Genomic DNA, 12,880 nt, shown 5'->3' with positions numbered 1-12,880 from the left:
TTACATATAGAAGTAAAAACTCATGGTATAACAGTGTATTCACATTGAATACAAGTATATTTGATGCTGTTTACATATAGAAGTAAAAACTCTATGGTATAACAGTGTATTCACATTGAATACAAGTATATTTGATGCAGTTTACATATAGAAGTAAAAACTCATGGTATAACAGTGTATTCACATTGAATACAAGTATATTTGATGCAGTTTACATATAGAAGTAAAAACTCATGGTATAACAGTGTATTCACATTGAATACAAGTATATTTGATGCTGTTTACATATAGAAGTAAAAACTCATGGTATAACAGTGTATTCACATTGAATACAAGTATATTCCATGCAGTTTACATATAGAAGTAAAAACTCATGGTATAACAGTGTATTCACATTGAATACAAGTATATTTGATGCTGTTTACATATAGAAGTAAAAACTCATGGTATAACAGTGTATTCACATTGAATACAAGTATATTCCATGCAGTTTACATATAGAAGTAAAAACTCATGGTATAACAGTGTATTCACATTGAATACAAGTATATTTGATGCTGTTTACATATAGAAGTAAAAACTCATGGTATAACAGTGTATTCACATTGAATACAAGTATATTCCATGCAGTTTACATATAGAAGTAAAAACTCATGGTATAACAGTGTATTCACATTGAATACAAGTATATTCCATGCAGTTTACATATAGAAGTAAAAACTCATGGTATAACAGTGTATTCACATTGAATACAAGTATATTTGATGCTGTTTACATATAGAAGTAAAAACTCATGGTATAACAGTGTATTCACATTGAATACAAGTATATTTCATGCTGTTTACATATAGAAGTAAAAACTCATGGTATAACAGTGTATTCACATTGAATACAAGTATATTCCATGCAGTTTACATATAGAAGTAAAAACTCATGGTATAACAGTGTATTCACATTGAATACAAGTATATTCCATGCAGTTTACATATAGAAGTAAAAACTCATGGTATAACAGTGTATTCACATTGAATACAAGTATATTTGATGCTGTTTACATATAGAAGTAAAAACTCATGGTATAACAGTGTATTCACATTGAATACAAGTATATTTGATGCAGTTTACATATAGAAGTAAAAACTCATGGTATAACAGTGTATTCACATTGAATACAAGTATATTTGATGCAGTTTACATATAGAAGTAAAAACTCATGGTATAACAGTGTATTCACATTGAATACAAGTATATTTGATGCTGTTTACATATAGAAGTAAAAACTCATGGTATAACAGTGTATTCACATTGAATACAAGTATATTTGATGCAGTTTACATATAGAAGTAAAAACTCATGGTATAACAGTGTATTCACATTGAATACAAGTATATTTGATGCAGTTTACATATAGAAGTAAAAACTCATGGTATAACAGTGTATTCACATTGAATACAAGTATATTTGATGCTGTTTACATATAGAAGTAAAAACTCATGGTATAACAGTGTATTCACATTGAATACAAGTATATTCCATGCAGTTTACATATAGAAGTAAAAACTCATGGTATAACAGTGTATTCACATTGAATACAAGTATATTTGATGCAGTTTACATATAGAAGTAAAAACTCATGGTATAACAGTGTATTCACATTGAATACAAGTATATTTGATGCAGTTTACATATAGAAGTAAAAACTCATGGTATAACAGTGTATTCACATTGAATACAAGTATATTTGATGCAGTTTACATATAGAAGTAAAAACTCATGGTATAACAGTGTATTCACATTGAATACAAGTATATTTGATGCTGTTTACATATAGAAGTAAAAACTCATGGTATAACAGTGTATTCACATTGAATACAAGTATATTCCATGCAGTTTACATATAGAAGTAAAAACTCATGGTATAACAGTGTATTCACATTGAATACAAGTATATTTGATGCTGTTTACATATAGAAGTAAAAACTCATGGTATAACAGTGTATTCACATTGAATACAAGTATATTTGATGCAGTTTACATATAGAAGTAAAAACTCATGGTATAACAGTGTATTCACATTGAATACAAGTATATTTGATGCAGTTTACATATAGAAGTAAAAACTCATGGTATAACAGTGTATTCACATTGAATACAAGTATATTTGATGCTGTTTACATATAGAAGTAAAAACTCATGGTATAACAGTGTATTCACATTGAATACAAGTATATTCCATGCAGTTTTCATATAGAAGTAAAAACTCATGGTATAACAGTGTATTCACATTGAATACAAGTATATTTGATGCAGTTTACATATAGAAGTAAAAACTCATGGTATAACAGTGTATTCACATTGAATACAAGTATATTTGATGCAGTTTACATATAGAAGTAAAAACTCATGGTATAACAGTGTATTCACATTGAATACAAGTATATTTGATGCAGTTTACATATAGAAGTAAAAACTCATGGTATAACAGTGTATTCACATTGAATACAAGTATATTTGATGCTGTTTACATATAGAAGTAAAAACTCATGGTATAACAGTGTATTCACATTGAATACAAGTATATTTGATGCAGTTTACATATAGAAGTAAAAACTCATGGTATAACAGTGTATTCACATTGAATACAAGTATATTTGATGCAGTTTACATATAGAAGTAAAAACTCATGGTATAACAGTGTATTCACATTGAATACAAGTATATTTGATGCTGTTTACATATAGAAGTAAAAACTCATGGTATAACAGTGTATTCACATTGAATACAAGTATATTCCATGCAGTTTACATATAGAAGTAAAAACTCATGGTATAACAGTGTATTCACATTGAATACAAGTATATTTGATGCTGTTTACATATAGAAGTAAAAACTCATGGTATAACAGTGTATTCACATTGAATACAAGTATATTCCATGCAGTTTACATATAGAAGTAAAAACTCATGGTATAACAGTGTATTCACATTGAATACAAGTATATTTGATGCTGTTTACATATAGAAGTAAAAACTCATGGTATAACAGTGTATTCACATTGAATACAAGTATATTCCATGCAGTTTACATATAGAAGTAAAAACTCATGGTATAACAGTGTATTCACATTGAATACAAGTATATTTGATGCAGTTTATACACTACCCACACAAAGTTTGGAAACACGACGAGTTTTCCGCGCTTTTAACACGGCGGCTTACGGGCCGAAGTGTCTGCCTTTTTTACGCGATAACTCACGTTTGAGTTATCGCAAAGCAAATCCAAAAAAATCCTCTTGTTTAGGAAAGAATTTCCTTTCACCATGAATTTTTTGAAATTTTTGTGAATAGAAGTTTAGCCCCAAAGTCATAGGTATAAAGTTTGGAAACATCGGCGCGCTCGCCATATGTTTCCATGCTAAAGTGTATGTTACTGAAAAAATTATTAAAAATTCCAATATAGGAATTTTTACTTGAAACTTTTACAAACGGTAGACGACATAGTCGTCTACATTTTGACAAAGTTTAATTTTTTTTTTATGAAAGGCTGATCTTTGCCGATTTTTTTAATAAAACGTACGTCGGAAATTCTGTTCCCCCTTTCTTCCCCTTTTGCTTTTCCCTTCCATTCTTCCCCGGGCTAGGATTTCGTCCCCTCGCCACGAAAGATTGATCGGCATTGTTTATTTTAAAAATCAGCAAAATTAGCCTTTCATCAAAAAAAATTGAAACTTTGTCAAAATGTAGACGACTATGTCGCCTACCGTTTGTAAAAGTTTCAAGTAAAAATTCATAAATTGGAATTTTTAATAATTTTTTCAGTAACATACACTTTAGCATGGAAACATATGGCGAGCGCGCCGATGTTTCCAAACTTTATACCTATGACTTTGGGGCTAAACTTCTATTCACAAACATTTCAAAAAATTCATGGTGAAAGGAAATTCTTTCCTCAACAAGAGGATTTTTTTGGATTTGCTTTGCGATAACTCAAACGTGAGTTATCGCGTAAAAAAGGCAGACACTTCGGCCCGTAAGCCGCCGTGTTAAAAGCGCGGAAAAACTCGTCGTGTTTCCAAACTTTGTGTGGGTACTGTACATATAGAAGTAAAAACTCATGGTATAACAGTGTATTCACATTGAATACAAGTATATTTGATGCAGTTTACATATAGAAGTAAAAACTCATGGTATAACAGTGTATTCACATTGAATACAAGTATATTTGATTGCTGTTTACATATAGAAGTAAAAACTCATGGTATAACAGTGTATTCACATTGAATACAAGTATATTTGATGCAGTTTACATATAGAAGTAAAAACTCATGGTATAACAGTGTATTCACATTGAATACAAGTATATTCCATGCAGTTTACATATAGAAGTAAAAACTCATGGTATAACAGTGTATTCACATTGAATACAAGTATATTTGATGCTGTTTACATATAGAAGTAAAAACTCATGGTATAACAGTGTATTCACATTGAATACAAGTATATTCCATGCAGTTTACATATAGAAGTAAAAACTCATGGTATAACAGTGTATTCACATTGAATACAAGTATATTTGATGCAGTTTACATATAGAAGTAAAAACTCATGGTATAACAGTGTATTCACATTGAATACAAGTATATTCCATGCAGTTTACATATAGAAGTAAAAACTCATGGTATAACAGTGTATTCACATTGAATACAAGTATATTTGATGCTGTTTACATATAGAAGTAAAAACTCATGGTATAACAGTGTATTCACATTGAATACAAGTATATTCCATGCAGTTTACATATAGAAGTAAAAACTCATGGTATAACAGTGTATTCACATTGAATACAAGTATATTCCATGCAGTTTACATATAGAAGTAAAAACTCATGGTATAACAGTGTATTCACATTGAATACAAGTATATTCCATGCAGTTTACATATAGAAGTAAAAACTCATGGTATAACAGTGTATTCACATTGAATACAAGTATATTTGATGCTGTTTACATATAGAAGTAAAAACTCATGGTATAACAGTGTATTCACATTGAATACAAGTATATTGCATGCAGTTTACATATAGAAGTAAAAACTCATGGTATAACAGTGTATTCACATTGAATACAAGTATATTCCATGCAGTTTACATATAGAAGTAAAAACTCATGGTATAACAGTGTATTCACATTGAATACAAGTATATTTGATGCTGTTTACATATAGAAGTAAAAACTCATGGTATAACAGTGTATTCACATTGAATACAAGTATATTTGATGCTGTTTACATATAGAAGTAAAAACTCATGGTATAACAGTGTATTCACATTGAATACAAGTATATTTGATGCAGTTTACATATAGAAGTAAAAACTCATGGTATAACAGTGTATTCACATTGAATACAAGTATATTTGATGCAGTTTACATATAGAAGTAAAAACTCATGGTATAACAGTGTATTCACATTGAATACAAGTATATTCCATGCAGTTTACATATAGAAGTAAAAACTCATGGTATAACAGTGTATTCACATTGAATACAAGTATATTTGATGCTGTTTACATATAGAAGTAAAAACTCATGGTATAACAGTGTATTCACATTGAATACAAGTATATTCCATGCAGTTTACATATAGAAGTAAAAACTCATGGTATAACAGTGTATTCACATTGAATACAAGTATATTCCATGCAGTTTACATATAGAAGTAAAAACTCATGGTATAACAGTGTATTCACATTGAATACAAGTATATTTGATGCTGTTTACATATAGAAGTAAAAACTCATGGTATAACAGTGTATTCACATTGAATACAAGTATATTCCATGCAGTTTACATATAGAAGTAAAAACTCATGGTATAACAGTGTATTCACATTGAATACAAGTATATTCCATGCAGTTTACATATAGAAGTAAAAACTCATGGTATAACAGTGTATTCACATTGAATACAAGTATATTCCATGCAGTTTACATATAGAAGTAAAAACTCATGGTATAACAGTGTATTCACATTGAATACAAGTATATTTGATGCTGTTTACATATAGAAGTAAAAACTCATGGTATAACAGTGTATTCACATTGAATACAAGTATATTCGATGCAGTTTACATATAGAAGTAAAAACTCATGGTATAACAGTGTATTCACATTGAATACAAGTATATTTGATGCAGTTTACATATAGAAGTAAAAACTCATGGTATAACAGTGTATTCACATTGAATACAAGTATATTTGATGCTGTTTACATATAGAAGTAAAAACTCATGGTATAACAGTGTATTCACATTGAATACAAGTATATTCCATGCAGTTTACATATAGAAGTAAAAACTCATGGTATAACAGTGTATTCACATTGAATACAAGTATATTTGATGCTGTTTACATATAGAAGTAAAAACTCATGGTATAACAGTGTATTCACATTGAATACAAGTATATTTGATGCAGTTTACATATAGAAGTAAAAACTCATGGTATAACAGTGTATTCACATTGAATACAAGTATATTTGATGCAGTTTACATATAGAAGTAAAAACTCATGGTATAACAGTGTATTCACATTGAATACAAGTATATTTGATGCTGTTTACATATAGAAGTAAAAACTCATGGTATAACAGTGTATTCACATTGAATACAAGTATATTCCCGATGCAGTTTACATATAGAAGTAAAAACTCATGGTATAACAGTGTATTCACATTGAATACAAGTATATTTGATGCAGTTTACATATAGAAGTAAAAACTCATGGTATAACAGTGTATTCACATTGAATACAAGTATATTTGATGCAGTTTACATATAGAAGTAAAAACTCATGGTATAACAGTGTATTCACATTGAATACAAGTATATTTGATGCAGTTTACATATAGAAGTAAAAACTCATGGTATAACAGTGTATTCACATTGAATACAAGTATATTTGATGCTGTTTACATATAGAAGTAAAAACTCATGGTATAACAGTGTATTCACATGGTATAACAGTGTATTCACATTGAATACAAGTATATTTGATGCTGTTTACATATAGAAGTAAATACTCATGGTATAACAGTGTATTCACATTGAATACAAGTATATTCCATGCAGTATACATATAGAAGTAAAAACTCATGGTATAACAGTGTATTCACATTGAATACAAGTATATTTGATGCTGTTTACATATAGAAGTAAAAACTCATGGTATAACAGTGTATTCACATTGAATACAAGTATATTCCATGCAGTTTACATATAGAAGTAAAAACTCATGGTATAACAGTGTATTCACATTGAATACAAGTTATATTCCATCAGTTTATATAGAAGTAAAAACTCATGGTATAACAGTGTATTCAATTGATTGAATACAAGTATATTCCATGCAGTTTACATATAGAAGTAAAAACTCATGGTATAACAGTGTATTCACATTGAATACAAGTATATTTGATGCAGTTTACATATAGAAGTAAAAACTCATGGTATAACAGTGTATTCACATTGAATACAAGTATATTTGATGCAGTTTACATATAGAAGTAAAAACTCATGGTATAACAGTGTATTCACATTGAATACAAGTATATTTGATGCAGTTTACATATAGAAGTAAAAACTCATGGTATAACAGTGTATTCACATTGAATACAAGTATATTCCATGCAGTTTACATATAGAAGTAAAAACTCATGGTATAACAGTGTATTCACATTGAATACAAGTATATTTGATGCTGTTTACATATAGAAGTAAAAACTCATGGTATAACAGTGTATTCACATTGAATACAAGTATATTCCATGCAGTTTACATATAGAAGTAAAAACTCATGGTATAACAGTGTATTCACATTGAATACAAGTATATTTGATGCAGTTTACATATAGAAGTAAAAACTCATGGTATAACAGTGTATTCACATTGAATACAAGTATATTCCATGCAGTTTACATATAGAAGTAAAAACTCATGGTATAACAGTGTATTCACATTGAATACAAATATATTTGATGCTGTTTACATATAGAAGTAAAAACTCATGGTATAACAGTGTATTCACATTGAATACAAGTATATTCCATGCAGTTTACATATAGAAGTAAAAACTCATGGTATAACAGTGTATTCACATTGAATACAAGTATATTCCATGCAGTTTACATATAGAAGTAAAAACTCATGGTATAACAGTGTATTCACATTGAATAAAAGTATATTCCATGCAGTTTACATATAGAAGTAAAAACTCATGGTATAACAGTGTATTCACATTGAATACAAGTATATTTGATGCTGTTTACATATAGAAGTAAAAACTCATGGTATAACAGTGTATTCACATTGAATACAAGTATATTGCATGCAGTTTACATATAGAAGTAAAAACTCATGGTATAACAGTGTATTCACATTGAATACAAGTATATTGCATGCAGTTTACATATAGAAGTAAAAACTCATGGTATAACAGTGTATTCACATTGAATACAAGTATATTCCATGCAGTTTACATATAGAAGTAAAAACTCATGGTATAACAGTGTATTCACATTGAATACAAGTATATTTGATGCTGTTTACATATAGAAGTAAAAACTCATGGTATAACAGTGTATTCACATTGAATACAAGTATATTTGATGCTGTTTACATATAGAAGTAAAAACTCATGGTATAACAGTGTATTCACATTGAATACAAGTATATTTGATGCAGTTTACATATAGAAGTAAAAACTCATGGTATAACAGTGTATTCACATTGAATACAAGTATATTTGATGCAGTTTACATATAGAAGTAAAAACTCATGGTATAACAGTGTATTCACATTGAATACAAGTATATTTGATGCTGTTTACATATAGAAGTAAAAACTCATGGTATAACAGTGTATTCACATTGAATACAAGTATATTTGATGCTGTTTACATATAGAAGTAAAAACTCATGGTATAACAGTGTATTCACATTGAATACAAGTATATTTGATGCAGTTTACATATAGAAGTAAAAACTCATGGTATAACAGTGTATTCACATTGAATACAAGTATATTTGATGCAGTTTACATATAGAAGTAAAAACTCATGGTATAACAGTGTATTCACATTGAATACAAGTATATTTGATGCAGTTTACATATAGAAGTAAAAACTCATGGTATAACAGTGTATTCACATTGAATACAAGTATATTTGATGCTGTTTACATATAGAAGTAAAAACTCATGGTATAACAGTGTATTCACATTGAATACAAGTATATTTGATGCAGTTTACATATAGAAGTAAAAACTCATGGTATAACAGTGTATTCACATTGAATACAAGTATATTTGATGCTGTTTACATATAGAAGTAAAAACTCATGGTATAACAGTGTATTCACATTGAATACAAGTATATTCCATGCAGTTTACATATAGAAGTAAAAACTCATGGTATAACAGTGTATTCACATTGAATACAAGTATATTTAATGCTGTTTACATATAGAAGTAAAAACTCATGGTATAACAGTGTATTCACATTGAATACAAGTATATTTGATGCTGTTTACATATAGAAGTAAAAACTCATGGTATAACAGTGTATTCACATTGAATACAAGTATATTCCATGCAGTTTACATATAGAAGTAAAAACTCATGGTATAACAGTGTATTCACATTGAATACAAGTATATTCCATGCAGTTTACATATAGAAGTAAAAACTCATGGTATAACAGTGTATTCACATTGAATACAAGTATATTTGATGCTGTTTACATATAGAAGTAAAAACTCATGGTATAACAGTGTATTCACATTGAATACAAGTATATTTGATGCTGTTTACATATAGAAGTAAAAACTCATGGTATAACAGTGTATTCACATTGAATACAAGTATATTTGATGCTGTTTACATATAGAAGTAAAAACTCATGGTATAACAGTGTATTCACATTGAATACAAGTATATTTGATGCTGTTTACATATAGAAGTAAAAACTCATGGTATAACAGTGTATTCACATTGAATACAAGTATATTTGATGCTGTTTACATATAGAAGTAAAAACTCATGGTATAACAGTGTATTCACATTGAATACAAGTATATTTGATGCTGTTTACATATAGAAGTAAAAACTCATGGTATAACAGTGTATTCACATTGAATACAAGTATATTTGATGCAGTTTACATATAGAAGTAAAAACTCATGGTATAACAGTGTATTCACATTGAATACAAGTATATTTGATGCAGTTTACATATAGAAATAAAAACTCATGGTATAACAGTGTATTCACATTGAATACAAGTATATTTGATGCTGTTTACATATAGAAGTAAAAACTCATGGTATAACAGTGTATTCACATTGAATACAAGTATATTTGATGCGGTTTACATATAGAAGTAAAAACTCATGGTATAACAGTGTATTCACATTGAATACAAGTATATTCCATGCAGTTTACATATAGAAGTAAAAACTCATGGTATAACAGTGTATTCACATTGAATACAAGTATATTTGATGCAGTTTACATATAGAAGTAAAAACTCATGGTATAACAGTGTATTCACATTGAATACAAGTATATTTGATGCAGTTTACATATAGAAGTAAAAACTCATGGTATAACAGTGTATTCACATTGAATACAAGTATATTTGATGCTGTTTACATATAGAAATAAAAACTCATGGTATAACAGTGTATTCACATTGAATACAAGTATATTTGATGCAGTTTACATATAGAAGTAAAAACTCATGGTATAACAGTGTATTCACATTGAATACAAGTATATTCCATGCAGTTTACATATAGAAGTAAAAACTCATGGTATAACAGTGTATTCACATTGAATACAAATATATTTGATGCTGTTTACATATAGAAGTAAAAACTCTTGGTATAACAGTGTATTCACATGGAATACAAGTATATTCCATGCAGTTTACGTATAGAAGTAAAAACTCATGGTATAACAGTGTATTCACATTGAATACAAGTATATTCCATGCAGTTTACATATAGAAGCAAAAACTCATGGTATAACAGTGTATTCACATTGAATAAAGGTATATTCCATGCAGTTTAGATATAGAAGTAAAAACTCATGGTATAACAGTGTATTCACATTGAATACAAGTATATTTGATGCTGTTTACATATAGAAGTAAAAACTCATGGTATAACAGTGTATTCACATTGAATACAAGTATATTCGATGCTGTTTACATATAGAAGTAAAAACTCATGGTATAACAGTGTATTCACATTGAATACAAGTATATTTGATGCAGTTTACATATAGAAGTAAAAACTCATGGTATAACAGTGTATTCACATTGAATACAAGTATATTTGATGCTGTTTACATATAGAAGTAAAAACTCATGGTATAACAGTGTATTCACATTGAATACAAGTATATTTGATGCTGTTTACATATAGAAATAAAAACTCATGGTATAACAGTGTATTCACATTGAATACAAGTATATTTGATGCTGTTTACATATAGAAGTAAAAACTCATGGTATAACAGTGTATTCACATTGAATACAAGTATATTTGATGCTGTTTACATATAGAAGTAAAAACTCATGGTATAACAGTGTATTCACATTGAATAAAAGTATATTTGATGCAGTTTACATATAGAAGTAAAAACTCATGGTATAACAGTGTATTCACATTGAATACAAGTATATTTGATGCTGTTTACATATAGAAGTAAAAACTCATGGTATAACAGTGTATTCACATTGAATACAAGTATATTCCATGCAGTTTACATATAGAAGTAAAAACTCATGGTATAACAGTGTATTCACATTGAATACAAGTATATTTGATGCTGTTTACATATAGAAGTAAAAACTCATGGTATAACAGTGTATTCACATTGAATACAAGTATATTTGATGCTGTTTACATATAGAAGTAAAAACTCATGGTATAACAGTGTATTCACATTGAATACAAGTATATTTGATGCAGTTTACATATAGAAGTAAAAACTCATGGTATAACAGTGTATTCACATTGAATACAAGTATATTTGATGCTGTTTACATATAGAAGTAAAAACTCATGGTATAACAGTGTATTCACATTGAATACAAGTATATTCCATGCAGTTTACATATAGAAGTAAAAACTCATGGTATAACAGTGTATTCACATTGAATACAAGTATATTTGATGCAGTTTACATATAGAAGTAAAAACTCATGGTATAACAGTGTATTCACATTGAATACAAGTATATTTGATGCTGTTTACATATAGAAGTAAAAACTCATGGTATAACAGTGTATTCACATTGAATACAAGTATATTTGATGCAGTTTACATATAGAAGTAAAAACTCATGGTATAACAGTGTATTCACATTGAATACAAGTATATTCCATGCAGTTTACATATAGAAGTAAAAACTCATGGTATAACAGTGTATTCACATTGAATACAAGTATATTCCATGCCGTTTACATATAGAAGTAAAAACTCATGGTATAACAGTGTATTCACATTGAATACAAGTATATTTGATGCAGTTTACATATAGAAGTAAAAACTCATGGTATAACAGTGTATTCACATTGAATACAAGTATATTCCATGCAGTTTACATATAGAAGTAAAAACTCATGGTATAACAGTGTATTCACATTGAATACAAGTATATTTGATGCTGTTTACATATAGAAGTAAAAACTCATGGTATAACAGTGTATTCACATTGAATACAAGTATATTCCATGCAGTTTTCATATAGAAGTAAAAACTCAGGGTATAACAGTGTATTCACATTGAATACAAGTATATTTGATGCAGTTTACATATAGAAGT

Source organism: Daphnia magna, unplaced genomic scaffold (assembly GCF_020631705.1).
Source record: "Daphnia magna isolate NIES unplaced genomic scaffold, ASM2063170v1.1 Dm_contigs409, whole genome shotgun sequence".
Taxonomy (NCBI): domain Eukaryota; kingdom Metazoa; phylum Arthropoda; class Branchiopoda; order Diplostraca; family Daphniidae; genus Daphnia; species Daphnia magna.
Note: the sequence above shows the minus strand (reverse complement) of the source record.